Source organism: Camelus bactrianus, chromosome 29 (genome assembly GCF_048773025.1).
Source record: "Camelus bactrianus isolate YW-2024 breed Bactrian camel chromosome 29, ASM4877302v1, whole genome shotgun sequence".
Classification (NCBI taxonomy): Eukaryota; Metazoa; Chordata; class Mammalia; order Artiodactyla; family Camelidae; genus Camelus; species Camelus bactrianus.
Genome location: NC_133567.1, coordinates 3596030 through 3622877, shown reverse-complemented (window position 1 = coordinate 3622877; position 26848 = coordinate 3596030). Strand labels below are relative to the sequence as shown.

The following is a 26848-nucleotide window of genomic DNA, read 5'->3' as shown; positions in this document are numbered from 1 at the left end:
TACAAGGACGGAAATCATGGTGCCTTTTCAAGACTAGTCTCTTCTATATACTGTAACTTGTATCTAATCTCTTCTGTTCCTTCACTTGTCATATATTGGGGGGGAGCGCGTTGCGGGCTGCGGCGCCCGCCGCAGACCCGTCCGTGGTGTGTGTAGACTCTATTTCGGTCTCTTTACTAAACTCGGTGTTGGAAGTCCAGCCCGGGACGTTATCAGAGCCAACCACAAATGCCACATGAAAAGCAGCAAACATCCGGAGTGGCTTCCTGCGAGCCTTGCTTTTCTCATCACGAGAGATTTACGCGGCGGGGGGAGGGGGGCAAACAAGTTCTCGAGTAAGAGCCGTGTACACCCGCTCGTGTGGCCGGCCGGGCGCACCCGCAGGCAGGGCACAGACTAGGATCTCTGGGCTCCTGGCTACTAATTGCACGCACGGTCCCCAAGCCAGACCCAAGGCTCGAAAGCCTGGGCGAGCACGCTTCTAGCGCGGCACGATGCTGTGCCCGTTACCCCTCGGGGCCTGCGGCCGGTGGGCGCAGAAATTAACCTGGGAGGTGGCGAGCCGCGGCTCGGACCCCTGAGTGACCAGGCACAGGCTGGGGGATTTCCGGCAGGCTTTTGTGTTTCGATGCTTGGGAAGCGGGAGCCGGACGAAGGACACTCCAGCCGCCGGGGAAGGCCGTGGGCACCCACACAGATCCGGGTCGGCTCCGGAGGGCAAGTCCGCGGGGGCGGGGAGGGAGCGCGCGCCGCCAACGTGGGAAAACGCCGCGGCGGCCCCCGGGCAGATAGACAATGGTGTCCCCGGAACAAAGAATAACAATAAGGCCTTTGCATTTATAAGCCGCGCGCCGGCGGCGGCCTCCGGGAGCCGAGCGGAAGGCGGCGCGCGGCCCGAAGCGCGGCCCGGGCTCCGCACCTCCCAGGTAGGGCCGCGCGCCGGCGCCTCCCAGCCGCGCCTCTCCGCACCTCGCGCGCCTCCTCCCTGTCCCCGGGCCAGTCCCCCGTGGGTCCGCGATGCCAGGTCGGAGGTCGCGGGTGGGTTGGGAGAGAAGGGAAGGAAAGAGGGGCCGGGAGATCGCGGCCACCCGGTCCGGCGCCGCGCAGCCCCCACCCGGGAACCGGGAGGCCCCCCCAAAGGTCGGAACACCCCCTCCGCAACCCGAACCCTGCTCCTGGCGCTCGACTTTGCCCCTCGATGCGCCCGCCTCTCCGGCGGATGAAAAAGGCCGGTGGCGAGAGGGTCTTTGGGGACTCCCGCTCGCCACGAGGACGGGAGGCGTGCGTTCCGCTCTCACGCCCTCCCCCTCCGCCCGCATCCCTCCCTGGTCCGAGGACCCCCTCGAGGCCGCCCGGGACCCCGCCCTGGCAGCCGGCGACTCCTCGACCGTAACCCTGTTCCCGCTTGGCCCCGCCTGGGGTTTGCACAGGCGAAGCAGGAAATGCGCTGTTCCCGGTCCACTTCCCTGCTCAGAAACTCGTCCGCGGGGGTGTTTCTTATATTCTCCCCCGCCCCGCGCCCGCCCCGGCTCTGGCCCCCGGGTTGGAGCTTTGGCTCCCTCCCTTTAGTCCCTGCACAGGGAACCTCAGATTTCCGGGCCCCTTCCCCAGAACAAATTCTGTTTTGTTCGCCCCCTTCATCTCTGCCTCACAACTTAAAAGGGAACTTCGATAGCGCCGTGACTTCCATGCACCCACTTCTGCTGACCTCTTCCTCCCAACTCCCTCCCACCCCAGAAGAGGCCAGGGCTGTCCTTGGCGCTTTCTGTTGTCCACGGACCAGGCTCAGCAGCAGCTGGTCTCCTGTGAGCAGAACACCTGCACTCCCACCCAAAGGGGAGCAGATGCGGCCCCTGCCTCAGAGGGGTGCCCAGTGCAGTCCCACTAGCCTTCCAGTCGGGTTTATTCGATTTATTCACCACCAGCCGGGTGTTCTGGGCCCTGTCTACTGCAATCACTTGTTCCCGGCACGCAGAGGTGATGCCAACATCAGTAGGCCAAGTGCTTGTGAGATTTTTTTTTTTTTCCTAGTAGAGGTACTGTAAGAGGTTGCCTTTCCACCCTGGAAACTCTGGCTTGCCAAGATTGCCTAGTCAGCAGGGCTGGATTTTGCCAGGAGGTTGGTTAGGGCAAAGCTGTACATTCTGTGATCATGGAGGTGATCAAAGTTAATAGGTCATAGGACAGGCCACTTCTGACACACTCATTATCCACTCCTCTCTGCAACTTGAACCACAGACATAATCAGATTTTGAAATGGTACCTGAGTTGGCTTCCAAAGTTTCCAAACAGGAGAGGAAAATATTAGGAGTTCTTGCTGTATTACTCTACAGTCAATGTTCAGTTGATCTCTGTTACCCAAATTTTCTTCTCTGCCCATTTGTTGACCTTGCCGACAACTCTGCCAGTACTCTTTGATATCCTCTTGACATCCCCAGAGCACACAAAGTCCGCTGGTGTGTAATAAATGCTCCTGGATACTATAGCGGTTGTCCACGGCCGAGTCATGGGGTCATCTTCTTTCAAAGCAAGGCACTAGGGATTGTCTCTATAATCCTCAGCAGAGACTCTGTTCTCATCTAAGACAATCTGTGCAGACCATGCAGTCATCAGACTTCAGGCCTGCACTCTTCTCTCCCACCCTCTCCTTCCCCATGAGTTCAGTCTCCATTAAGCACCTCAAATCTCACCTCTTCTGAGGTTTAACTCAAGTCCTGTGGCTTTTCTGTATCCCTCAGTACAGAAGTCCAGGCCAAGAATGTACATGGAAAATTTTGCATGTGGATATATTCTGAAATAAATTTCTATGTTTGGAAACCTTTCCAAAACCAAAATCTTCAGTATTAATTTCTTCATAATCACAGAATACGGTTTACAAAGCAGTTTCATGTTCATGAAGTCATCTGAGCTTCAAAACAGCCCTGGAGGTAGGCAGGGCAGCCTTTGTTACTATCCTCATTTTTCAGGAGAGACTGAGACTGAGAAAGAATAGGTGCCTTGCTCGAGGTCACATGGCAGGCGTGCTTGGAGTACCTGCTTGCCCTTGCTGCTAACAGCGGTGGGTTTTGTTTTGAATTTCTTTGCATGCCATGTCTGCAGCCAGTGAGCGACCCCTTAGGGTTTGTAGAAACTCAATAAAGACAGCAGATAAGTAGGGCTGGATTTAGGACTTTTGGCATAGAAACATCCAGTGTTGTTCCTAACCAGGTCATGACAATCTTTTTTTTTTTTTTTTAATAATATCAGAGACGCAGGGCTGTAACAAAAAAGCATTTTTATTTAGAAGATCTATAATTAGACATTTTTTATTAGATCACAGTCTTAACCCTAAATGACATCTCATTTATTTTGAATATCTTATACAAATTCTCATTCAGCTGAAAAAAAATGAAAACAGTGTGCAATGTTATATTGCGATAAAAATCAGATATAAGGAAGCTGAGGGGTCAGAAGCTCTGTCCCTGTACTTAGCACTCATGCAGACTGAAAGAGACTCCATTAATTGCACTGAATTGTGTGGTCTCATCACATATTTAAGATCTCTGCTTTGGTCTCCTCTAGCCCTACCTTGGGCTGACCAGGTTTTTGGGGCATAAAAACATACATGTAGCAGGCAGGTAAAGTAATCCTCTCCATTCTTACTGTTGTTTGGGAGAAAATGGATGGCAAATATTCTTGATTCTACTTTATGAAGTGAAAAATTAAGGCACAGAGCAATTGGCTAATTTGCTTCATGTTTTCAAATCCATCTAAGAGACAAGAGAACCATCTATTCATTTAATCAACAAATAGCTCCCCAGCACCTGTAGGTCTGAAGCTCAGTACACAGCATGGTAAGATGGTTATGGGCACAGATGTGGGAATCAAACTGCTCGGAACCGAGTCAGAGTTCCAGCTGTGCATTCCTGGACACACTTCTTAGCCTCTCTCTTCCTCCTCTGTGAAGTGAACAGTAATCACAGTACTGACCTCAGAGAGTTTGATGAGGATGAAATGAATTAATTCTTCATAAACTGCTTAGGGCAGGAGCTGGCACTCAGTAAGTGCTATCCAGGTATTTAATAATAAAATAAAATTTAAATAAATGTCTTCACATTAGCGTATGAAGACATGTTGAGACAATAAGAAAAGCCTACCATGATACTGAAGAGACATGCATTTGAACAACTAAACAAATTTTTTCAAGAAAAACATTAATGAAATTTTAAAATACTGTAAAATCTATTGTAGCTAGTAACAAGTAATATTATGCTTTGTCTATTACATTGGCAAAAGCTTTTTGAGAGGTCTATAAAATCCTGTGCATTTCCTAATTACATTTGAATGTCAATATTTTTACTTTGGTGGTAAAATTTTTTAAATCTTGCTTTATGTATGTCAACCTTCTAAAACTCCGTTAAGAGTGGCCAGGAATAAAAATACCTAGAATTGTAAAACATTCAATGTTCCATTAAAAGATCTTTGAAATGCAAATAGGCACCTTGCAATCAGCATTTAACCTGAGTAGGACTAGATTCTTCTCTTGAAGGCATAGAGACGAAGTTCAGTTTTGATAACTATGCCTGGGACTCATGTATTTAAAAAAAGAATAACCCACAAATATACGAACCTTGCCTGGACCTTGCAGCATGAAAAAGAGTCAAAATTCTAGTCTTGGTTGTTCAGGAACTTGCTGCCAGGTAAACTGCAAGTCACTTCGACTGCCTCAGCCTCCAGTTTTCTCAAAAAAGGAAGGAGAAAATATCTGATCTCTTCCCAATTGTTCTAGATAAAAAAGAGAACAAATAATCACAAAGTTTTGACAAGTAAAAATGTGCAGCAAAACTGGGCTAGTATGTGTGTCTGCAGATGTCTGGGTGCAAATGCATTTAGAGAAGTTTCTTTGCACAGAAAAAAGATAGCAAACCGAGATAAAATGGAAATGGGGATTGGACAGAAGACTGTCTTGCTTTGGGTTATAATGGAATGCTACTGTTTTTAGAACAAAAACTTAAAAAAATTTTTTTTAATAGAAGCATAGTTGCTTTACAGTGTTGTGTTACTTTCAGGGGTACAGCATAGTGATTCAGTTCTACATATATACGTATTTCTCAGATTCTTTTTCATTACAGGTTATGACAAGCCATTGAATATAGTTCCCTGCGCTATACAGTAGGACCTTGTTGTTTATCTGTTTTGTACATAGTAGTTTGTATTCGCTGATCCCAAACTCCCAAATTATCCCCCCCCCGCCACCCCTAGTAACGGTAAGTTTGTTTTCTATGTCTGAGTCTCTTTCTGTTTTGTAAATAAGTCTGTTTGTGTCATTTTTTTAGATTTCACATATAAGTGATATTGTGTGATAACTGTCTTTCTCTTTGTGACTTACTTCATTTAGTATGATAATCTCTAGGTCCATCAGTGTTGCTGCCAATGGCATTACTGCACTTCTTTTCATGGCTGAGTAGTATTCTTATGTGTGTGGTGTATACATATATATGTATGTATATATACACACACCAGTTTCTTTATCTAGTCATCTGTCAATGGACATTTATGTTGCTTCCATGTCTTGCCTATTGTAAATAGTGCTGCTGTTAATTGGGCTGGTTGTATCTTTTTGAATTAAGAGCTTTCTGCAGATACATACCGAGGAGTGGGATTGCTGGATCATATGGTTAACTGTATTTTCAGTTTTTTAAGGAACCTCCATACTGTCCCCCATAGTGTCTGTACTAATTTGCATTCCCACCAGCAGTGCAGGGGGGCTTCCTTTTCTCCACACCCTCTCCAGCATTTGTCATTTGTAGACTTTTTGATGATGGCCATTCTGACTGGTGTGAGGTGATACCTCTATAGCAAAAACTTTTAAAAAACTAGTTACTGCATAGAGGGTCCCACCTTTGATCCAGGGCAAACCAGATTCTGTTTTTAGGAACTAAGGTTATGGATTTTCTGGATAACGACTAATTGAGTAAATACAGATTATTTCAGTGGTTAATTTCTTTCTTTCTTTCTTTTGTCCCCCCAGTGGTTATTTTAAAACTCAAAATTGGAGACAGATAGACAACCCATTCTTTTTGACACTTTCTTATTATGTAACATTTCCCTGGAACTCACGAGATTTGTGGACTCCTCAGGCTGAAAAGCATAACCCATTCCTGCTTTTCAAGTTCTGTAAAATTATCCTAGTGAGAGTTCGGGAAGATGGGAGTGTCTGACGCAGGAAATATCACGCATCACACTAACACATGAAAGTGCTTGTTCCTCACACAGCCATGTAGCTAGGCAGGCATTGTTTTTCAATCCTTTATTTTGAAATAATCCAAAATTTACAGAGGCGTTGCAAGAACAGCATAAAGCGCTGTATCACCTTCACTGAGATGCTCCAGTGTGTTAGCGTTTTATCTCCTTTGCTCCATCTCAGTCTAAATAAACAAAAACATTTCCCCACACTTGCTCTCTCGCTCCCTTTCTAAAAATATATAAATGTAGAGAATATAAATATGTAGCACATTAATATATCATCCTACAACATTAGCATGTAGACAGTCATTAGAGACACTGCATAAATGTGATACACCCATAGAGTGTGTTCTAGCTTAGGTATATAGATATATTAATCACGTATATGTATGTGTGTCCCAAACCTTTCTCTGAACCATCTGAGAGCAGGCAGTCGCATGATGTCTCACTCACTCTGAATATTCCAGGGGACACTCTCCCATATAACCAAACAAATCAGGAAATGAACACTGCTGCCCACCACACATCGCAGCCGTCTCAGCCACCTGCCCAATTCAAATTTTGCAGACTGCTCCAATGAAGTCCGTTTCTTTCTGGCCCAACATTCAATCCAAGATCACACATGGCCCTCAGTTATCACGTCTCTTTTGACTTCCATCTGGAACCATTCCTCAGTTCTTCGCTGACTCTTTTCACCTTTATGGCTTTAATAAGTGCAGGGCTTTTGTTCCAAAGGCGTCCCATCAACAGGCCTGTCTGCTGTGGGCTCACGTATTCTTGGCAGGAGACCGCGGAAACGGTGGTGCTCCCTTCCCAGGGTGTGACAAGGGAGACCCGATGCGGCCCCTACCATCACTGCCGAGTTACCCTCGGCCACCTGATCAAGTTGTCGTCTGCCCAGTTTCTCTAACTTCAAGTCACCATTTTCCCCTCTGCAACTGATAAGTATGTTTTTGTAGTGGGAATTCTGCCATTATACTCATATCCCCGTTAAGCCTCCATCCACCTAGCTGAGCATCTGCTCAGACGGTGGCTTTATAGTCCCATCATTCCTTTCGGAGTTATGTATCCCTTCTACTGGGAGGAAGTTTCCCCTGCATTTACTTACTTGTTTATTTATTTATATTAGCAGGGACGTATGCATTCCTTCTTTATTCAGTGGCTTCTCATCCTTAACTGATATTCTTTGCTTAGGGGCTCAGGTTGTCACTGGTGTGGCCAGTGGGACACCTTTCCAGCTGACTCCTGTATCCTTTCTATACGTCCTTGTCATCCTTGGACTGTTTCCTTACCTTCTGCCATAACTAGGCATTCCAGGCTCATCTTGTACTTTTCCTGCCTCAACCCTGATTCAGTCATTTCTCCAGGGAGTCATGGGCATCTTCTAGTGAAGGATGGCATTTTGAAACCAAGATCTGGGTTCTCCTTGGGACTCGGGTATCACTGCTTCTAAATACTCTTAGCAGAGAGAGCTAGGAAACATACGTGTGCATGCACTCATGCATCTAGAGCTGTTTCTGTATCTCCCCAAATTATGAAAAATCAGGAGTTAAATTCCAATCCAACAGCCTCTGGTTCTCCCTGGCCTGCTGTCCTTCCACGTGGGTGAATCCCTTTTCCGATGGTAAGAAACCTGACTCCCACTGCCCTCAATATATCTGTATATTTGCTCCCTGTCATCCATCTCGCCTCTCCTCCACCTGCCTGCTCTTGGCTTCCAGACACACCAGCACCTCTGTTCAGATCTCCCCCAGCGTTCCACTGTTTTCATGTTTAGAAGCAAAGGAAAGAAATAATTACTTGTTTAAAATTATTTTCAAATGATTTTGAGTAAAAAATGTGATCATAAACTCTAACATCAAAGTTTCCCTCCTTACTGTCTTGACTTGCTGGCACATTCCTCGGGAGTAAGTTAAAAACAAAATGACAAGGCACTGTTTTTGTTTGCTTGGGGTGGGGTCACCCGCATTTTCAAAGTGCAGGACTGTACCTTGAAAATAAAAAAAAAAAATGTTTCTTGAGCTTTCAGTTGTGGCTGGAGCAAAACTAGAAGTTGGCTTGACCTCGTAGGATTTATTTTACTAAAAACCATCAGGAAGAAAGGGGAATATGAATTCAATAATATTTTCCAGAAGTGTTCTTAGAGCCGGTGGCAGCTTTAAGGAAATACTTCGTAAATACACTGCCTCTCCCCTGGGTCAGCCACACCCACCCACACATTACTCTCCATGATCTTAAACGAAGAAAATAACGCATAACAAGTCAGATTTCATGACATGCCCCAAGTTCAGAGGTTGGCCAATCTAATTTACACTGCTTCTATGCATGACTGAATTCCCATGAGTCATTTCCATCTTCAGCGGGAGAGAGAGAGAGGTCAGTGGAACCGTGTTAATATGAAGACCAACCACTGAGCCTCCCAGTCAGACTTAGCCCCTCCCTACGCGGCCCCCTCCCTACACGGCCCCCTCCCTACGCGGCCCTGTCCACGGCTGCTCTTAGCAGACCTCACGAGCTGCATCTGGCAGCCTGTGCAACCCTGAGGGTGAGCGGGTCCGAGTTCAGCTGGAATGGACAGTCCAGGGCACCTAGCAGCCTCCTCCCTCAGCATATCTTTTGTCCCTTTCCAGAATTAAAGGAGGAAAATCTTGCTGGGTCATTTCTCCAGAAAGGCTGTTGATAAAACATCCCAGAGCTAGAAGGGGCAGCCTCTGGTTAAGCAAAGACTCTAAGCATGACTGATTTAACAAATATTAATCATACGTGTATGTATTAACTGGTTTGGTCACTGTATGTAGAGAGACTTACAAAACATATCTAATATATCAGTTCAGTTTCAGGATAGGTGTTCAAACTGAAACTTTGATTTCTGAGCAGTTTAAGTCCTCAGTGGTGGAAGGATCTAGGCTAATATGATTTTTGCAAATATTTATTCTATTTAACAATTATATGACACACATAAAGATGTATAAAGATAATTAGTCCAGACTTTTCAACACTCTTGCCTAGCGTTTGACTTGAGTACCTTCTCATAGTGAACTTTTCTGATGCACGTGCATAACACAGCATCACCAACGCCAGTTCGATCGTGTGTGAACGCCCCAACCATCATGGCGGCCACATGGCCCCACATAGGTGACTCCTTTGCTGCGGTCTAGCCGACTGGCCTCTGGTTGCTTCTGAAACATGCCAAGCTCTTTCCTCCTTGAAGCCTACGTTCTCTTCCCTCTGCGTGGAACCAAAGTCCCCAGTATTTTCCTGTGGTTGGCTCCCCCATCCAAAGACACCTACTCTGGGAGACCATCCTACCACTAAAATAGTCACCATCGGCCATCACCGCCCCCCCCCACACACACACACTTGTCATGCTCTGTTTTCTTACTTGGTTCATAATGTCCCATAAGCACTTATTATTAGCAGTCACCGTATTTTACACCTGTTTGTTTATGTCTGTCCCTCTCCCCATTAAATGCTAGCTCCCCGAGACCTCAGTGGTGATGCGCACTGCCCTGTCCCCGCGCCCAGGACAGCTGGCGACTGGCAGGCACGTCATCGGAACTCAGCAAGATGAGCTGAATGGATGAAAGATGGCCCCATCGGAGGATGTCCCTCTGCCCTGAGTGGGACCAAAACTGGGGACGCTTGACTGCTGGGTGGTCTCTCGCTGCGCATTTTCCTGTGTCTCGTCTTTTTCTTTAAAACACTCTTTTCTCTCAAGGCCTGTGTTGCTTTTATTGAATCCTCCTTCTGTCACTTTAAGACGAGGAATGTTCCCTACAGATGCGTATTTCATTAACAGAGTGTTATCTCCCAGAGTAACTAAGAACTTACAAAAGGGGGGTGTTAGTTACAAGAGCCTCTAAATAATTTTGACTGATTAGGTATCTTAATCCAGCTGCCAGTTAATTGTGTTTGTTTGTGATTAAGAATATGATTTTCACCTCCCTCCCCACCGCAATCTCCCTGTTTGGAGGAGCCCAGTCTCCCCGCCACTCAGTATCTGCAGCCGGCTCTTTGAAGGTGTTTGCTGAGGGGATGAGACCACAGCGATCACCTGGAGCCAGGAGCTGGGAGGAAGGAACCTCTGCCGAGCCACCTGCAGGCCGACTCAGAAGGAGCCCGACGCCCACCGCAAACACCCCGGAGATCTGAGGACCCGCGCCCGCCCCACCCTGCCCCGGACGCCGGGCCACTGTTTCTGGGGAGAAAATGACTCGAGGCTGAAGTGCTGATGGAAATGAAGCCGTCTTTAAAGCTTCGCAAAGTGGCTGTGCAGAAGGATCTGGTTCTGCCTTTATTTCTGTCCCCCATCGAGGCCTTTAAAATGCAATAAAAAGAAATCACTAGAAAAATAAAATAACCAAGTCATGCAAAACACAAGCTCCCATTTTTAATGACGAGGTTCCTCAGACATCAACCAACTCTCAAACTGCTCCCAAAGTTCCAAGCTGCTCCCTGGCTGTTAACTCCCCTGCGGCCTGAGTACCCCGCACCCACCCCGCATCCACCCCGCACCCAGGCGCAGACCTCAGGCCTCCGCCCCAGGGAAGACCGGCCTGCAGGCCGAAGCCCTTTCGTCCTTTTGCAATTTCAGGTCCCCAGTTCCTTATTTATTTCTTTAAAGGAAACATCCCATTGATTATAAAAGTGGTATTAGATGAGGTCCGTCACTGGTAAGCACCAGGTCAGAAGCAGGCCGTTTACTGCCAGTGTTTACTGTGGGACAGTGGGGTTGTCCGCCTTGGCCGTCAGGCCGCGGGGCTGAGCGGAGGTGGACGTGTTCAGCTCCGCTGCTGGGGGAGGGGGGGCACGCAGGGGCGGGAGGGAAAGCCTGCGAAGCCAGCGCACCGGGGGTTAAAGAGGAGAGATCTGGCAGTGGACCTCTTAGGTTAAGGTAACCCTCCAGTGACCTGCTTCCAAGTCGCAGATCTGAATTCTTTCTTCTGCTGCCAAATATTTCAAGCTACATTATTAGCTGTGGCTGCTCCCACATATCTTTAATATATGTCATATAATTTTTATATTTTAAATACACACACACACATTTTGTTTGTTTGGGGGATCTGGGACCAGAAGCCAAATCTAAAGGATGAAGTCCTTCACCTAAAGCATTTAAAGCTCTGACAACACGCAGGCCACCCTGTGCTGTCCCTGCAGGTGCTCTGGGCTGCTTCCCTGACTTTCGGCATCCTTTGTCTTTTAATGGGATCAGGCTTTTTTGGGCCAAACTATGCTCACCCCATCCCCCAACTCATTCTGATTTCTAAGTTCCCTGTCACAAATCCCTTCAGTTCCCATCTTCCTTTTGTTCCCATCACTGCCAACAAAGAGCTGTGGCTGCTAACTTTCCAAAGAAGGAAAATGTTTCCATATAACAAAATATTTCCATATAACAAAATATTGACATTTTTGGTATCACTAATATATTATTACAATACTAAGGCCTTTGTTCAGAAAGAGGGCTTTAACTTGTTAATTGATGTGAATTTGTATTTTCCAGGCAGACACTGTTTCCAAAATTCCTTGCATTCAAAATTGCAATTAGTTATACTCTCAAACATGCTTGAATTGTCTAGTCCTATTCCCTCAGTTTTACATTTTTTATAAATAGCTTCCTTGCACTCAAATGATCATCAAACTATCTTATTTTACTGTGTCAAACATCTGCAGGTTTTCTCTAAGCCAGGCGTCTGCAAATGTCTTCAACTCTTTTAGAGCAAGAACTATTAAAATCGCTACCACAGGGAATAATACACTAAGGAGAAAAAACGGTTCCTTTTGTAGATTTATTTTCCGATATAACGGACTTGCATAATACATTTAATGTGGTAGGTTGGCTCCTTAAAAAAAAAAAGTTGGTATTGCTTTTTAAAGGACACAGGTGTGCAAAAGTGATTTGCTGTTTTACAAAACATATGAATTAATATTTACCCAGTATGTTGCAAAATATTTGTATATACATACTTCAATTTAACCTTCAAAATAACCCTACTAGTTAGATATGCTTACTTCTTTCTTCCTTTCTTTTTTATTTTTTCACAAGAGGAAAATGGGGTTCAGGGATGAAATGACTCCCCCAGAGTCACAAACCCTAGAAAGGATTGGATCGGTTGATTCCACAGTTTATGCCTTTCCTACCTTCTGACACTGTTCACATGGCTTCATGCAGGCAAAAACCCCATTCTGCCATCTTCCCGTTAGCCCCAACTGATTATTCCTCCACCTCCTGAAGGCCTCCAGTCCCCTTGAATTCCTAGAGTGCTCCGACCTGCCCTGAAGGCTTAGAACAACATGCTTTTTACTCAGTATTTTTGCAGTAACACTTTCTACATCCATAAACTAAGCTTTGATGAGGAATCTGGTAACGGGGTGTTTCTAAGTTGAGCTTAGCATCATAAACTCCTGGGGGATGTGCTCCAGTTTCCCAGACTTGCCCAACAGAGCTTCCATCACCCTGCAGGGGCCCCGGGAACCTGTGTCACAGGCATCCTCAGCGTCCTGTTCCCTGCCTGGGCTGGGAAATGCTACTTTAACATATTGTAGGTAGTAAACTGGGGGAGGGTATAGATCAGTGGTAGAGTGCATGCTTAGCATGCACAAGGTCCTGGGTTCAATCCCCAGTGCCTCCATTAATAAAATAAATAAATAAATAAACCTAATTACCGCCCCACCCCAGAAAAAGACCAAAAAAACAGTAGTAAACTGAATGACATGCACCAGAATTGTTGCAACATAGAGGAAAACTATACTGTATGCTATTTTTTTATATTTTATTGAAGTATAGTTGATGTACAATATTAGTTTCAGGTGTACAGCAAAGTGATCCAGTTATACATATACACGCGTATGTTTGCAATGTAGAGGAAAACTATCATGTATGCTAGTTTAAATGCAGGGTACCCTGAGTGCGATTTCCCCTAAAACACGAACTAAGAAAGCTGGTTATTTGCAAAATAATAAAGCTTCAGAGGAAAGGATTTCTTAACTTCACCTTATCACTTCTTCCATAAAAAGACAGAGCCTGGGCCATCTTTAATGCCTTTGGCCAGTAGGGAAAAGAATGTCCAGAGCTTTCTCAAGGGACATCCCCTTCTGCGATTCCTGCAGTGTCTTCCTCCCAGAGAGGGTTAGTTATTCATGCCTTCCATAACTACTTTTCATAATTTTGCTAACAAAGTTCAGGCCACAGTATTTTGCAAGTGGTTGTTTTTGTTAAAACTCACCACCTGTCCCACCGTTCCTTACATGACTTTATACCACTCTGGGATGCAAAGTGAGGTGCCTAGTAAATGCTGGTTGATGAGAAGTCCAATTGGATAAGAATGGTGGGAAAGACCTTGGTGTCTTCTTGGCCTCCTTAAGTTCTGTTTCCTGTGTGTTCATTTCAGTTCACTTCAGTTTCTAGAACCTTCCAATTTCATGTACTGCTGGGTACATCCACAAAATCAGCTGGCCTGTATCAAATACATGTCTACCACGGAGTTAGCTCCTGGGTTTCAAGTCATTTTAAGAAGGTTCAAAATGGCAATCCACATTATTTATAAGCACCCAATAAATATAACTTTTAAAAAATGTCTTATTGCTGCAGTAACAAAGACGTCAAAAGCCTTCAGATGTTTGATTAACAATAGGTGAATCTGGATAAGGGACATACGGACTTTTTGTACAATTTTTATTTTAGTAACTGTTCTGGAAATTTGAAACTCTTCCCAAATGGAAATTGGTTTTTCAATTAGACATTAAACCTTTAAAACACATCACGCTGAGTGAAGAAGCCAGTCACAAAAGATCACATCCTGCAAAATTCCACCTGTATGAAATGTCCAGAATAGGCAAATCTAGAGACAACATGGATTATCAGTTGCTTAGAGCTGGGGGATGGGGTATAAAGGAGCTGGGAGGCAGGGGGTGATGACTAAAAGGTATGGGGTTTCTTTTGCGGGGGGTTGATGAAAATATGATAAACTTGATTGTGGAAATGACTTCACAAGCTCTGAATTGACTAAAAACCACTGAACTGTACACTTTAAATGGGTGAATGGTACAGTATATAAATTCTATCTCCATAAAGCTCTTATTTAAAAAATCAGAAGTCAGAGACAGTCTGGAAGAGACAGATATTAAGCGTTTCATTTGAAATCAAACGCTGGTTGGAAGACGCACCACCTGAGACATCAGCCAGCAGGACGGGATTCCTCCCGCCTCCCCCCACCCCAGCGCATGCACGTTTCCACCCGGCAGTAAATGGATCATCTTCTCTCCGGGGTAGTTAATAGAAAAATGCTCTAGCACATAAGCTAATTGATTTATGATTAGTTATAGGATAACATTATCATCTGACAAGTTTGCTTTTAAGCTTTATCTACTATTTTATGTCTTGTTTTAAACCTGAATGCACAGATACTCTGGAAAGAGCTTTCTCAAAGCATTTCTACAAATCTACTTCAGAACCCTAAATGTTTCCTCTTCTCCCACCTTCCTGCCCAGAACGGGCAAATGAGTTTTCACCCTCACTTTCTCAGTCTTACTAAGATTAAACCGCAGTTAAGATTTGTGGCAGGAACACTGATGAACTTAAAAAAAGAAAAAGAAAAAGAAATATACGTTTACCTTAAGTATTAATCAACTTTTAAGTTAATCAACTTAAAAGGACATTTATAATTTCAGGGATGGGAAGAAAATTTTAACATACAAACTTCTTTCATTTCCCTAATACATGCTGGTTAGCAATTTTTCTCCAGTCTTACTTGTTCATTTTGGGATTTGATGAAATATTCTAGAAACATTTAACTTAACGTTTAGCGATATTATGTCAGGTTGGGGGCTAAATGAGCTTGAAAAATACTTACGTAGGAGGAAATTTTCATCAGTACTCAATATTTCATCTTTTTCCATAAGAACCAAAATAATTTTACAAATGGATTTAAAAGGCTTGTGACCGTGTTCTGTGTGAAAATGCTTTCTTTCTGTGCCTGAGGACTCAAAGTGACGAAGAGAATAATTATTTCTCTACAAACCGAGCTCTGTACTAACAGGAGTGTGTTCTGATTTAAGCCTGAGCGTCTGTGGCAACATGCCCTAAGGTGGAAATTTCTAGAGAGCTCTCCTTGGGGGCAGGAACACAGCCGTTTCATTGTGAAGCGGGACGTCTTGGGTGTGGGGGATGCTGGCACCCCAGGGTCTTTACCTGCTGCTGTTTAAACATCTTATTTGTCCTTCTTGTCTCAAAGAGAAATATTTTCCTAAAGTTGTGGTAAATTCTCTGTTTGGAAACATTTGTCAGAAGAGAAAATAAGACTTCTACAGTAAACAAACCAAGAGCTTACTGTTCAGGTTTGAAATCTGTGGGCGATTTTTCTACCGAAACAAGTAGTATATGGTGGTCAGAATGAAAACTTTCACTCTTTTATTACCCACCCTTTGGGGAGTTTAGTCACTCTTATTTTGGGCCAGGGGAAAAAAGGGGGTGTGTGTGGCTACATCCCTAAAAAGAATCACGATTTCTCAATAACCAAAATGCTAATTTATCTTTACCCACTCTCACCTACTTCTCAGCTCCCGTAAAAATGGAATTCTCTACTTTTATAGAAACAGATCATTCCTAACTTAAACAGAAAAACATTATGAATTTAAGATCCAAGGAAAGACATATTTATTTAATGGTTCCCAAACCAACCAACTAACCAAAAACCATTAATAACAAAAAAAAATCTGAGTTTGAAAGTTGACATTGAAATCTACTAACCTAATAATTCACATGTGCTTATATACACACAGCCTATCCGTTTCTGGTTTCAGAAAGTTAATTGGTGGAGGAGGGTTTAATAATGATGGCTCTTTCTACTGTTCTGATTATTCAGATTTTTTTTAAAGCTTATACTTAATTTCAGAAGACACAGCCTCATAATACTGCCAGGCAACATTTAACTCGCATGGGGTGACTACCAGTAGAACAGAGTCCTATCAGCTACGCTAAATAACTCCATGTTCTAGTTTCTGGTCCCAATTTGAATTTTGACTCATCAGAGGCAGGGACGTTTTCTCGAAGAGCTGAGTCATTGAGTGTTACTTGGAATCAGCTCTGAACTTGGGGACATTCATTCGTCCCACAAGTCAACCACAAAGTACTCATTGGTTAGACAGTCCTTTCAAAGTATCTAACAAAATACTACCTTTTACCAAAATCATTAATCCCACTTAAAATAAATGCATTCCTCTTATTAAAAAAAAAAAAAAGAACTTTGAATTTTAGAATGTCATCATTTTGACCTACTTTTTACATTGGAATTACTTTATTAAGTTAGATCAAACACAGGCTCTTTGCCTCAACTAAGTGGACGGGCTAACCTGGCCCCCAGGCTGATGTGTGGAGCTCATTATGGACTCACAAAGTGTTCAAGGTTACTTTTCAATTTGTTTCAGCCAGAATCAATAAATCTCTCACCTGGCTTCTTTGCTGTACGTATTGTACCGGTTAATCATGTGTATACACGGCATAGCACATTAGACTTGGAGAAAAGAGCTTTCTGATGGGAGCCAATTTTTAACCACCCTGCTGTTGAAATTTGAAAACAAAGGAAAACTGCTCCTGTTTATTATTAAGGTGTGATGTGAACTGGGAGCCATAAATAATCTCGCTGGCCAAATTCCAGGGCAGAAGAAGGAAAGAAAGAAGGGGGGAGAGAGAGAGGGAAGAGAGGGGAGGGAGGGGGAGAGAGAGAGAACCGTCTTCTGACACTGTTTTGTTGAAACGTCTCAAGAAACTAGAAAATTCTCCATTGGGAGCCACCAGTCTCCAGCTAGAAAGGGGTAATAGTCACCGCACCAACACAGCAGTCAGCTTTCTCACCTACATACATGCATAGCATTTAAGAGACAGCATGAGATGCTTTCTAGAGACTAAATATTAAACTGAAATGAATGCAGAAAAGCCGTACAGAGAAAATAAATAAGATGACCTCTGCAGTGGCAGCTCCTCCTCTTCTCATGCTGTTTCAGTCCTCTTTTCTCTGGAGTTCCCTGTTGGTATTTAGAACCAAGATTCGAGGTCCCACCTGATGGTGGATGGATGTACTCAGGGGCAGTGGTACCCAGTCTACCTAGTTCTGCCCCATCTGACCCACGGCTGCCCTGGCATCAGAGCCCCTGCGCCCCGCCTGGTCCCGGTCATGGCTCTGTAGGGCAGTGTGGCCTTGGGTTAATCATTTCTTCTTCCATAAAATGAGACGGTTGCACAAGATGACTCCTGGGTGCCTCTCAGTTTTCACAGTCTAGGATTCTATACTTCTCCATACGGTGATAAGATTTCAAAAGTCCCACCTCTCGGATGAGGCAGGGGAGACTGTTTCTCAATCGACCCATTCTAGTGTGCATAAAAGTCACCTGGGGCTGTGGTGGGCTGGCGGAAACTTCCACGAATCTGCATTTTCACCGAGCAGCCTAGGAAATTCTCACCCAGGTGGTTCTTAAGAGGCTCGGTGAAACCTTGCCCTAGGGATTCTTTAAGCTTCCAAATGCAAGAGGCGGCTGTGAAAATCAAGACTTTTAAAATGAGTTTACCTAGGGAAGTCTTTCACGTTCTGAATGAAAACAGCCTGTGCACTTAGGAAATTAACATATATGAAAGACAATCCCAGGCGGGGGCGGCGGTTCTGGCGGCGGGGGGGGGGGGGGGGGGGGGGAGGCAAGGGGGCCGGGAGGCGGGCAATGTCTAGATTTAAGCTGCAAGTTCATGTTGCTGACTGTAAAGAACGAGTGTGGGATACAGAATGATAACAATGCCTCTATTTTCAATTTTAGTGGAAATTACTTATTGTCACGAAATGAAGTTCAAAGCATAAATCACCGTAAAACCTTACATTCATTAAATCTAGACTCTATTCGTTTTCTATGCCTTAATACCGGCAAGGGTGTTCAGAGTTTCTCTTTCTAGTCTTTACCGTTCTAAACTGTTTTAATCAATGTCACAAGTTAATGATGCTGAATGGACCCATTCACTCTCTCTTTTTTAAATAAGAGCTCTTTTTTGGGATATATTTGACGTGTCCTACAATTCACCTTTTTAAAGGGGAAAATTCGTTCACTGGCTTTTAGCATACTCACAGGTCTCTGCAACCGTAAGCACAATCAGTTTTAAACGTTCCACCTCCCTGAAAAGAAACCCTTAGCAGTCACTCCTCACTGCCCCATCCCCTACCTCCAGGGCCCTAGGACATCGCTGACTGATTTTCCGTCTCTGTAGCTTTGCCTGTTTGGGACATTTCACAGAAATGGGATCACTCACCCTCTGGTCCTTCGTGACCGGCTTCTCTTACTTGGCAGGATGCTGTCAAGGCTCATCGCTGTGGCAGCATGAGTCAGCACTCCGTTTCTCCCTCTAGCTGAACAGTGTTCTGTCCAAAGGACTCGCCATGTTTGACTTATCCATTCATCCACTGATGGACATTTGGTTTGTTTCTGCTTTGGGGCTAGTATAAATAATGCTGCCGTGAACATCTTGTACACAAGTTTTTGTACAGACTCATGTTTTCAGTTCTCTTGGGGCGGAATTGCTAAACCCTACAGTAACTTTCTGTTCAACCATCTGAGGAACAACCAGACTGTTTTCCAAAGTGGTTGCACCATTTAAAACTCCTACCAGCAACACGTGAGGGTCCTGACTTCTCCACATCCGCACCAACGCTTGTGATTCTCAGCCTTTTTGATGGCAGCCATCCTAGGGGGGTGAACCAGTACCTGGTTGTAGTTTTGATGTGAATTTCCCCGATGACTAACGATATTGAGCATTTTTCCATGTGCTTATTGGTGACTGTGTATCTTCCTTGGAGAAAGAGTTCTATTCAGACTCAAGCTCATTTTGAAATTGGTGGATCTTCTTGTTGTTGAGTTATGAGAGTTCTTTTTATAGTCTAGATGCAAGTCTCTTATCAGATACATGATTTGCAAGTATTTTCTCCCAGGCTGTCTTTTCACTCACTTGATGAAGTCCTTGGAAGCACAAAAGTTGTTAATTCTGATAAAGCCCATTTTTGTCTATTTTTTCATTGGTCGCTTGTGCTCTATCATGACGTATCTAAGAAACTATTTCCTAATCCGAGATCATGGAGACTAATGCCTGTTTTCTTTAATGAATTTTATACTTTGAGCATTTACACTGTTTGAGCCATTTCTTAGACTTTATTTTTAATTGTTATTAAAAAACACAACATAAAATGTATCATTTTAACTATTTTTAAGTGTCCAATTCAGTAGCGTAAGTACATTGGTATTGGTATGCAACTAATTCCCAGAACCCTGCACCTGTCAAAACTGAAACTCCACAGCAGCTAAACAACACCCCGGCTCCCCAACCCCAAGCCTCTGGCAACCATCATTCTACTTTCTGTTCTATGAATCTGACTCTGTCCTAAAAGTACAATATTTGTCTTTTTGCGACTGGCTTGTATCACTTAGCTTAATGCTCCCAAAATCTATTTGTGTTGTAACATGCATCAAAGTTTCCTTCCCTTTTAAGGCTGAATAATATTTTATTGTATGTATAGACCTCATTTTGTTTAAGTGTTCAATCCATTTAATTATGGAAGTAGTGTTCATTGTATTTATTCTTTTGTATGTGGAAATCCAGCTCTGTTTGTGGCCCATTTATTTCTTAGCACAGATGAGTAACTGAATTTAAATGGCTTTATTATTTCAAACTCTTTAATGTCAGGGAAAAAAAAAATCCAAAGACTGTTTTAAAAGGACACTTTGTGTTGTGGGTGATGATATGTATTTCAAGACAAGCACTTTTTTAATGTGAAAAATGCCATGTTATTGTTTCTTCCTGGTACTTCAGAATCTTTCTACCTTTTTCACGTTACTATTGAAAGTAGACTGTGCCTGCATGTGGGAACTGTGAAACTGAGTAATTCAAACAATAACTTTAAAGTATTCAATTATTATTATTATTAATATTTAAATATACTGGTCATGATAAAGTATGCATATGAACATTGAAATTGGGGAAAAAAAATAGTCAAAATCACCTCCACTTACTCTTTAATGGGAACGTTTAAGTCACCAAGAATCAATGTACACTTTACTACCAATAGGTGGCGCTAGACATTTAGTCAGTATTTCACTCATTTTGGCACGGCCTATGTTATAAATGACTATGAAGTCTTCCACTGGAAAAGAAACAATCTCTAGAGGGAACATAAAAGCTCTGGGAGAAACGGACCCTCTTCCTCGTAGTCACTTTCAAACTGACAGTAAGTGAAGGCAGCTTTCAGTTAAACTGATACCGAAAGGAACACGTTTACAGACTGAGCTGCCCCAACATCCAACCAGGAAGGTCCTTCCCACTGTCCAGGCAGATCTGCAGGTCCAGGGCGCCCTCAGTCCCTGTGGAATCCGTGGAGAAGTAGCCAGGAAGACTGTGGAGTTATTGTTCTTCATGTCTTTGTCTAGAAAGAAAAAAAATGCAACCACAGCAGAGAAAAATCTACATTTGACGCCAGGTAGACGGTTACAGAACCAAACACACGACAGAGAACAGGACCGAATCCAAGCATTTGTCTGTATTTCCTTTATTATTACATTAGTTGTCACTTTGATCACCAGCAGATTAAATATTATATATAATATATGTCTAGCTATATACACGCACACATATCCTATTGATTATTATTACATTAGTATTGAAAAAAATAACTTTAAAGCTGATTTTTTCACACTAAAAACCTACACATAACAGCAAGCGTATGCACTGAGCATAGTGTTTTGGATCAACTTTACTTTTGTTTGTTGTGCCTTATACCACTGAAGGGTTGTGCTTTTTTTTTTTTTTTAACAATCATTTAATATACCCCAGGAAACAGAAGTCTACTATAGAACATAAAGGCACAAAACAAATAACCCTGTTCTCACCAACCCATCCTTAGAGTATGTTCAACTTTCTCTGTAGATTGATTGGCTTCAGATTAATTTGGGACAATCTGAGAACCGTCTCAGGGTCCTGAAGCAAATGCTGCACTGACGATCTTCTTGGAGGTTTAGTCCTAGAACCTCACTTTAGTTCTGTGTCGGTCCAGCTTTGCAGATGGCCTAGTACAAGGCTTAACTTTTTGAAGCTTCTCTGAAACAGCACAAATTCTCTTCATCTGTCTTGCAGCATCCTTAGTGAGTTCCTGCATTCTTTATTTTGTCCTTCCTGAAATACAACTCACCACCAAGCTAGATACCTGCTTCGTGCAGCCCCACACCCACCCTTTGGATACTATCAGGCGTAACATCCTATAGTGGGAAGTATGCCCACTATCCCTACATGAGAAATACACGGATAGGATGAGCAAAATATTTTTCATAGTTCCAGGTACCGCAATACATGAAGTTTCTTCACAGAATTTTTCCTTCCTGTGATAAAAGCCAGGCATTTAAAATTTCACATGAATTCAATTCCAATCCAATGCACTGAGAATTTTTTTTTGGGTTCATTTAAAATTTCTGTTGGTTCACTTTTAATTTGCTTCCACTCATCTTAAGCAATTTAGGTTGGTGCTTTATTTAGCATTTAGAAGAAACTATCGCCCTTCCTGGCAGGGCACCACGGGTTACCACGTGCACCTATACTCCTGTCACACTCCAGGAACGGCTTAAAGGCAGGAGCGCTTCTGGGAGGCTGAGTAAACTCACCTGCTTGTCTAGCGTTTCCAGAGTAGGGCCGTGGGCCTTAGGAAATGCCAGGCATTCTCAGGGACCCATGGATTTTCTACGAAATTAGTAGTTTTTGTTTTTTGATTAGGGTGTGTGTGTGTGTGTATACACATTTTTTTTCCTCCCTATGTCATGAGGATAACCAGCTCAAAACCAATCACTGATACTCTGTTTCAGTTTTGGTTATCAGGCTGGATTCGTGTTTACCCACGGTGGCATCAAGCAACATGACTTCGCTCCTTAGGAGAAAAGGAAACTGGGGGCGGGGGGCAGGGGGTATGGGGTACCTCTTAGTAACACTTTGTTGCTGGTTGAAACCACACTCCTCTGGATTTTCCAATAAAATTTAAATGATGTTTTGTGTTTTCTAAATACTGTTTATACTTTCCTGTTTTAAACTATGGGCAGGTTTATAAGAAAATTTAAGATAATTTCATATTGAATAATTAACATTTCTTAAAATTTCAGTGCAGGCAATATTATAGTGTCTGTATGCTGATTATTTCCATGCAAATTATATTTGATGTACAGAGCAGGAGTGGTTAGCTAGCATTTCAGTACCTGAATCAGAAACTTCACTGTTGAAACGGGTGGCAGGCAGTATACCACTACTGTCTGCATCAAAAATGGATTTGTTAATCTGAATAAAACGTGGTAAATAATTTTTCGCTGGTAAATGTTATAGCGACTGGAAGGATTACATGGCCCTTTGTTCTTTTTAATTAATGAGTCATGAACTTTATTTTTTAAGGGAATTTATTATTATTTTATTTTTCCCCTTAACGAAGGCACTGGGGTTGAACCCAGGACCTCATGCAAGCCAAGCACACGCTCTGCTCCTGAGCTCTACCCCCACCCCCATGGCCCTTTGGTTCTTGCATAAACAAATCACAGGCTCTTAATCCCCTCTTCCAAGCCTTCAGGGCCAAGTTGAAAGGGAATATAATGCATGTGCTACATATTAATTAATAACCTGGAGAGATCTGGGGCATCACCTTACAAGCAAACAAATTAAAATCTCAGCCCAAAACACTTGACCATTCACACTCAGCGGATAAATGAAATTATAAAGAGCCTTTAGGATCAAATTTTTTCCTGCCAAATAAGTTGTAAAAATATTTTTGAATTTTAGTGGTTTGTTTTTGCTTTTTTATTTTAGAATTAGAGGCTGTGGGCCAGCCAAGGCTCCATCCAGCCCAGGTGGCTCCACATCAGAATTCGGCTGCAAACTGTCATGCAGGCGGCTCCTGGCATGACTGAGGACAGAGAGGAAGGACTTCTTTGAGCATAAAAGATCAGAAAGCATGACTTTTAAATTTTACTTGCTAAATGTGTATGCATTTGGCAGGACTTGGCCCGAGGTTCGCAAGTTGGCCTGAGAGAGGCTGCACGGTCCCCGACTGCCTCCATTCCCTGGACGCCCACCAGATGCTCACCCAACGGCGGACGGCCACGCAGGCTCGGTCAGTGGGCTCAGGACAAGCGGTGAAGCCTCAAGCCCATTGAGGTGGGGAAGAGCTTGGGGTTTTTGGTCGCATCAATTTAAACTTTACATTAAGCAATGGAAAACCTGTTAAGTGACCACACACCGAGACCAGCTTTTGCCAGAAGTTTTTAGAGCTGCTTGGATTTCAGAGTCTTGAACAGGGAATGACGGACTTGCACAGTTCTTATGACTTGATCCTTCTGTGATTTTGGGGGAGTTACTTCTTGGTGCCTCAGGAGAGTGATTTACACCCTGGGGAAGCGTTCATCATGAGGGTTAACCCAGCTGGTGCCATGCACAAGGCTGTGAACGCTCCAAGAATTTTCAAAGACGCAGGTTCACTTGAGCGTGGGCTACGGCGCTCAGATCTGCCTAATTCAAGCAAAGGAGGGCAGGGAATGGCGCGGAGGAAGATGGGTCACCGAAAAAACTCGAAGGAAGAGCTGAACCATCAGGACGGGTGGGATCTGGAGGAGCAAAGCGAAGTCAGATCTCGGCCACCGCCAGCACCGGGCTGCAGGTGGAACGGGGCCGCCCCCCCCCCCCGCCCCCGTCACTCGTGTCCCAGGGCCACGCCCTGTACGGAGCAGCTCAGTACCCATGCAGTCGGCTGCAATAGAGCTTCACAAACCAGGGCAGAGGGGCCAGTGAGAGGAGTGAGTGCCATTTATGTACCCTGATGGTTAACAGGCTGATTTCAAATCTTGGCCCTGCCATTACGTGTGTGACTTTGGGCAAATGGCTCCGCACCTCCGTCTCTAGGGCGGCTCTTAGCGGTGTTTTGCTGCCAGGGCCAGTCAGTGCAGAGGTGGCTCCCGTCCACTTCGAGGCACTTGGGCTGATCCCAGTGTTAACCTCGGCAGATTTCGAAACATCTAACTGCACAGGGTAAGTTTTCGTGTCGTTCTGTTGTATCCATAGCTACCCTTTGGAGGGAACACAGTTCTCAAAGGTAAACACAGCAACCGGAGAATGGCCAGCCAGCTCCACATCAGAGCCACTCCCAGCGAGGTGGTCTGTGGCACGGGCTGGTTAACGTGTCCCTAGAGGCTCTCTGAGGGCACAGCTCGGTTTCCTTCCTTCCTTCCCCCTTTCCTTCCTTCCTTCCTTCCTTCCTTCCTTCCTTCCTTCCTCCCTCCAGTCCACTCCACTGCCAAGGGCTGGGCGGGCTCACCAGTGCTGGGAACCTGGGGCTTAGAAACAGATTTCAGGGGTGTTTTAAGATAATGCTGATTCCCTCCTTTTGAATATTATTTACTTGTCTCACCAAAATAAAGCCACCTGGATAAAGACATGTATTTAAATACCTGCTCTTATATATTTAAAAACAAAAGAAAAACAACTATGCTGCAAGACCAAAAAAAGGCAAGGTGTGTTCTGAAAATGCAAATTACGAAGGAGAGCCGTGGCCTGCTTGAACCGATGAGAACTGTCGACGAGGAGGTTCAGGCCTGCAGTTTCTCAGTAGACTCTCCGCTGCCTTATGTCTCAACAGGGAACTTGAGTCTGGAGCTGGAGTATCATGTTTGATATTTCTCTGGATAAAGGCATTTGGAAGAAGAAAGGAAGAAAAACGCTGAATTCTCAAAGGACAGCATCTCCCTCTGCTTCCAAGGGCCCCACTGCCCGCCAGGCACCAGAGGACGGACAGACAGTCCACACTGTGTTTCCCGTTGCCTGACTTTGAAGTTGCTGGGCTAAGAGTGTGTCCTGCTATCGCTGCAGAAGGTGGAGTCAGGCAGGGGAGGGGGGCTTCCTGTCCCTGGAAGTGGGCAGAGGAGGTGAGGTAAGCCTACTGGGCAACGTCCGTGACTTAAAACACGGAATGGAGAGCCGAGGTGCACAGAAGCATCGCCAGTGGGGAGCTGCACTTAAGGAAGCCCTGCAACCCCATCACGGTGTGTCTTATTTTCAGTGCTTTTCATCCAAGAAGCCCTTAATCAGGGGCAGCTACGGGATCTGACATCCCGCCTTCCTACCCCACTGGGCGGGTTTCTCTACGACTGTGTGACTGACTTTCTCTAAAATAAGCAATCAGAGGTAATCCCCAACCCAGCCCGGCCCAGCTGCACCATTCAGCCCGCCTGATAAGAGTCGGGGTAAAACCGAGCTTCTCCCAGCAATCAAAGTAAATCTGAGGAATGTTTAAAGGTCCAAGAAGCATAAACTGTCAGACTTTGGCATGGGTGGTGACGGGCCAGGTCACTAAGAGACCAACGGGGTCCCTGAGGCTAAGAGATGACAGGGCTGTGGGATCTGTTTAAAGGCACTGGAGTGGTGGGTACCACGGGCAGGCCGGGAGGGAGACGGAGGGGCAGGGGGTCGAGGCCCCATCAGGGGGCCTGGCCTGGCCGCCTGTAGGGAGGTGACAATGTGGGGCCGAGAGGCTGAGCTGGGCAGACGGTGCTGTGACTCAGGCAGAGCCGGCCAGGCCAGGAGGAGCTGTCACCTGGGGCCCCCCGAGCACAGAGGCTGTCCTGTCCCTGCTGACTTGTTCTAAGGCAGCCCTGATCGGACAGTCCCACACAAGGAGAATGGCCAGAGCCAGAAGTAAACAGGAGATCTGGAGGCAGGGTCTGCCCCTTGCTGAAACATGTCTCAGCTGCTGGAGCTCTCACAGAGGGTGGCCTAGAAGCTCAAGAACATTCCCTTTTCTTCAAATGAGTCTGTAGATTATGTCACTTCTTTCTTTTTTTCTTTTAATTTTTTTTTTTTTTTTTGGCTGGGGAAGTAATTAGGTATTTATTTATTTACTTATTTATTTACTTGGAGGCTCTGGGGATTGAACACAGGACCTCGTGCAGGCTAAGCACACACTCCACCACCGGGCTACGCCCCCCCCCCATGGCACCTCCCTCTCAGTGCCCTCTGATGTGGTCTGTGAACACTGCAACTGTGTTGATGTCCTATCCTGCCCCGCTCTGGCCCCGTAATTCACGTGTGTGGACGCAGCTCAAAGACCCAGGGAGACGGGGCCACCCTCTCAGCCGCCCTCTTGGGCCAGAGACTATGACATTAGGCCTCAGAGTACATTCTAATTGTGATACTTATTGTAGCAGTGGAAGATTTTGACTATGTTTATGAAAGGAAAACCAATTTGATTGTCACTGAGAAATTCTATAAAATAATTCCTGCCGTGAAAAGGGGGACTTGAGGACTCCGAGCTCACAAGGGGCCACTTAGAGCCAGAGAAAAAGGCTAAAATTCCCCAAATCAGGTCTGTGTGCAGACCACATTTTACTTTCAACAATACACCAAAGGCTACTGTCCTGCTTTGGAAAGAGCTTCTTTAATGACGTTGAGAAGGAGGGTAGTATGATCTACAACTTAAAGTAAGAATTTAGAGCAACTGCGGGGAGGGCAGAGCTCAGTGGTGGAGCATGTGCTCAGCAGGCATGAGGTCCTCGGTTCAATCCCTAGTCCCCCCATTAAAATCAATCAATC

The 26848-nt window shown here is 44.7% G+C and overlaps 1 long non-coding RNA gene across 1 annotated transcript in view; it reads right to left on the bottom strand.

The window, feature by feature from the left end:
• Nucleotides 1-24123: 24123 nt before the first annotated feature.
• Nucleotides 24124-26848, bottom strand: part of LOC105081490 (uncharacterized) — a 92956-nt gene continuing 90231 nt past the window's right edge. The window contains exon 4 of the long non-coding RNA XR_836451.3: nt 24124-24941. This is a non-coding gene — a long non-coding RNA (uncharacterized LOC105081490). The remainder of the gene's footprint in view (nt 24942-26848) is intronic.